General features: G+C 37.6%; 1 long non-coding RNA gene across 1 annotated transcript in view; it reads right to left on the bottom strand.

Moving 5' to 3' along the window:
• Nucleotides 3624-4141, bottom strand: part of LOC109224633 — a 3453-nt gene continuing 2935 nt past the window's right edge. The window contains exon 3 of the long non-coding RNA XR_002067743.1: nucleotides 3624-3883. This is a non-coding gene — a long non-coding RNA (uncharacterized LOC109224633). The remainder of the gene's footprint in view (nucleotides 3884-4141) is intronic.

The raw sequence follows: 4141 nt of genomic DNA, 5'->3' as shown, positions 1-4141 counted from the left end.
AAATGACAGGCATATGGGCAACCCCATTACATATACTGAAGTGCAGGATTTTGCTGAGTGTGTAACTAGTCTAAACCTGAATGAACTGGCATGGACAGGTGAATATTACACATGGTCTAATAAACAACAATGTATTGACAGGATCAGCAGTAGAATAGATAGAGCTTTTGGCAATGATGAGTGGATGATGCAATGGGGGCATGTGGCTACTGAATATGGACTACCATACATATCTGATCATAGTCCTATGATTTTAACTCTCCATTCAGCTCCCAAACCTGGCAAAATCCCTTTCAGATTCTTTAATGTCTGGGCAGATCATGAATGTTTCCTATCCATTGTGGAAGGAATCTGGAATCAATCTTTCACTGAGGGAACTATGCAGAACATCTGGATCAAACTGAAGAAACTAAGACCCCTGCTTAGGACCCTAAACACTGAGCAATATAGAACCATCAACATGAAGATTGAACAAGCTAGAACAACTTTAGAAGAGGTGCAGCAGAAGATAAATGCAGCTTGCAATGATAATCTGATTGAAGAAGAGAAAAGTTTGTTGCAGAACTTAGAAAAGTGGTCCCTTATTGAAGAAAGTGTCTTAAGGCAGAAAGCAAGAACTAAGTGGATCAAACTGGGAGACTCCAATACAAAGTACTTTGCAGCTGTTATGAAAGAAAGAAATCAGAGAAAGCAAATAAATGAGCTTATGTCAATCAGGGGAGATAAACTGATTCATCCTGACAGCATAAAGCAGGAAGTGGTGGGTTTCTACAAATCTTTAATGGGTTCAGCAGCTCAAACTCTACCTGCAATAGATAAAATGATCATGAAGAATGGGCCTAAACTATCACAAATGCAGAAGCTTGCTTTATGTGCTGAGGTGACTGATAAAGAGATCTATAATGGTTTGTGTGCTATTGATAGTGACAAAGCACCAGGAGTTGATGGCTACAATGCTTATTTTTTCAAGAAGTCATGGGTGATTGTCAAAAGAGAAGTCAGTCAAGCAGTGAAAGAGTTTTTCAGAACTGGGAAATTGTATAAAGCAGTGAATTGTACCTCCATCACATTGGTTCCTAAAATGACCAACCCTAGCACAATAAAAGACTACAGACCTATTGCTTGCTATACCATGTTGTACAAGCTAATCTCTAAAGTTCTAGCTGGCAGAATACAACAAGTGATAGCATCAGTGATAAGTGAAGCACAGTCTGGTTTTATACCTGGAAGGAGGATAGCAGATAATATTATCTTAGCTCATGAATTAATCAAAGCTTATACAAAGAAAAACATCTCTGCCAGATGCATGATCAAGATTGATCTCCAAAAAGCTTATGACTCAGTAGAATGGAGTTTCTTAGAGCAAGTTATGACTGAAATGGGATTCCCAGAAAGATTTGTGAACTGGACAATGGAATGTGTGAAAACTGTTAACTATACTGTTATGGTTAATGGAGAGACCACTCCACCTTTTGATGCTGCCAAAGGTTTAAGACAAGGTGATCCCATCTCCCCCTTCTTGTTTGCAATTGTAATGGAGTACCTTAGCAGGAGACTTAACAAATTGAAGGAGGTGAAAGATTTCAAGTATCATCCAAGGTGTGCAAAATTAGGGATTACTCATTTAAGCTATGCAGATGATCTTCTGATATTTGCTAGGGGTGATCTCAATTCTCACATCCAAGATTGCTTTAATCATTTCTCTCAAGTGTCTGGCTTACAGACAAATTTGCAGAAGAGCTCGGTATATTTTGGAGGAGTGCTGCAGAGTACTAGGGTGGAAATTATCCAAAAGTTGGGCTACACAATAGGACAATTACCTTTTAAATATCTTGGTATCCCTCTTGCTACCAAGAAATTATCCTTGATACAATGGCAACCTTTAATAGGAAAGATAGTTACAAGGATCTCCTCATGGACTGCCAGGAAACTCTCTTATGCTGGAAGAGTGCAACTAGTTCAGACTGTCTTGTTTGGGATTCAATCCTACTGGCCACAACTATTCAACATACTAGTGAAAGTTATGAAGATGATAGAGGCCTATTGCAGAAGTTATATATGGTCTGGGATTAACACCATCACAAAGAAATCCCTGGTGGCTTGGGATAGGATGTGTACACCTAAATCAAGAGGGGGCTATGGATTGATTAATATGCAAGTGTGGAACAAGGCAGCTGTTGCAAAACTATGCTGGGATGTAGCAAATAAAAGTGACAGATTATGGATAAGATGGATCCATACATACTACATCAAAGATAAGAGGATAGAAGATATAGCAACCCTACAACAGGCAAGCTGGATGGTGAGACAGATTTTAAATGCCAGAACAGTTCTGCAACACAGGCAGCAGGGCAAAAAGAGCATGATCAGTTAGTTCTACTATCAGTTGCTGGGAGATAGTCCAAGAGTTACATGGAAATCTATGATGTTCAAAAACAAGGCTAGACCAAAAGCCATTTTCACAATGTGGCTACAAGTGCAAGGCAAATTACTAACAACAGATAGATTGATCAAATGGGGAGTCAATGTGGATCCAAAATGTACTCTATGTCAGCTGACTGTGGAAACCAGAGATCATTTGTTTGTCAACTGCTCGTTTACTAAAGCAGTGTGGTCCAAGGTACTACAATGGATGCAAAGGCAAGAAGCAATTGGAGATAACTGGATACAACATCAAGAATGGATAACACAAAGAGCTAAAGGCAGATCATGTGAAGCACAACTATACAGAATGGTATATGCAGAGGTAACTCATGGTGTTTGGATTGAAAGAAACATGAGAACATTTCAACAAAGAAGTAGAAGTGTCAATAGTTTAGCTAGAGAAATAGCCTACATATGTAATGTACGAGCTACAAAAGAAATCAGTAGTCTAGTTCAACACTTTAGTTTTCATTAGACATAGTATGTAGGAGTTTCTTTCTTGTTCATGTTTTGAGTTTTGAAAGATATAGCTGCTGAGTTATAAAGCAGGCTATGCATTGTAAAGATTATTGGTGATTAATAAAATGTTAATTACCTAAAAAAAAAAATAGTCCAGTTTCAAAAGTAATTGAAATTTAGCTACTTTTCATGTAAAGATAAATCTGAGCGAAAACACTGTTCAAAACCCGGAAAATACACCAGTATATTATGCTGGAGTTCCAACATAAGTATACTTGAACTCCAGCATATTATACTGGAGTTCCAGGATAAGTAAGCTGGAACTCCAGCATAATATGATGGAGTTCCAGCATAAGTACACTACAACTCCAGCATAATATACTGGAGTTCCAACAAAGTATACCGGTCCAGTATAATATGCTAGAAGTTCATACACAAGTGCTCGAATCTCCAGTATATTATGTTGGAACTTTCCGTGTGTTGGAGTTCCAGCATAATATGCTGGAAGTTCATACACAGGTGCACCGAACTCCAGTATATTATGCTGGACCGGTCTCTGTTGCAGCAAAATAGTGGCTATTTTTTATTGACTTGGTAAACGCTGGCTATTTTTGAATGACCAGTCCGAAAACTGGCTAGACCGTGCTATTTTTACGAAAAATACTATAGACATTCAATTGTGCAGACCATTGTATAGTACGAATACTAGGTTGGCTCAGCCCGTGCCAGCACGGGCCCAACATTATTTAATTTTGTATATGGGCCCAACAAAGTAAGTAGACGATATTGTATGCTAATTGGTAGATGACTATTTACATACGGTTTTGATCAAAATACACATTTACATCTATGAGAGCGTCAGATTAAGGGATGCTTAAAGTGCCATAGTAGTTACAACAGGTATGACATAGCTATTTACATATTAGCAAAAAGAGATGCTATATGTGTGCGGTGTTTGGTCTTCTTGGTCTTCTTTTTAGTAGTTCTTGACCAAAAATGGCTGCAAATAAAATAAATATGTTATATTTGGTAGTCAAAGAAAGCCAACATATTTTCAAGATAAACAATGTGTTGCTAAGTTAGTAATAAATGGCCAATCAGTAAGCATAGGAAATTATATCAGAAAGACTATGGAAATATTATAGATGCATAGTAGAGTAGAGACTAAAAATAGATAAATCAAATCCACAATTCCTTATAATTTATTGAAGAGATTGCAGTAGTTTATACCGGTTGGTATCAAGGATTTTGAGAAAAT

The sequence above is a fragment of the Nicotiana attenuata genome, chromosome 3 (assembly GCF_001879085.1).
Source record: "Nicotiana attenuata strain UT chromosome 3, NIATTr2, whole genome shotgun sequence".
Classification (NCBI taxonomy): Eukaryota; Viridiplantae; Streptophyta; class Magnoliopsida; order Solanales; family Solanaceae; genus Nicotiana; species Nicotiana attenuata.
The sequence above is the reverse complement of the archived record's forward strand: the minus strand, read 5'-3'. Positions and strand labels throughout refer to the sequence as shown.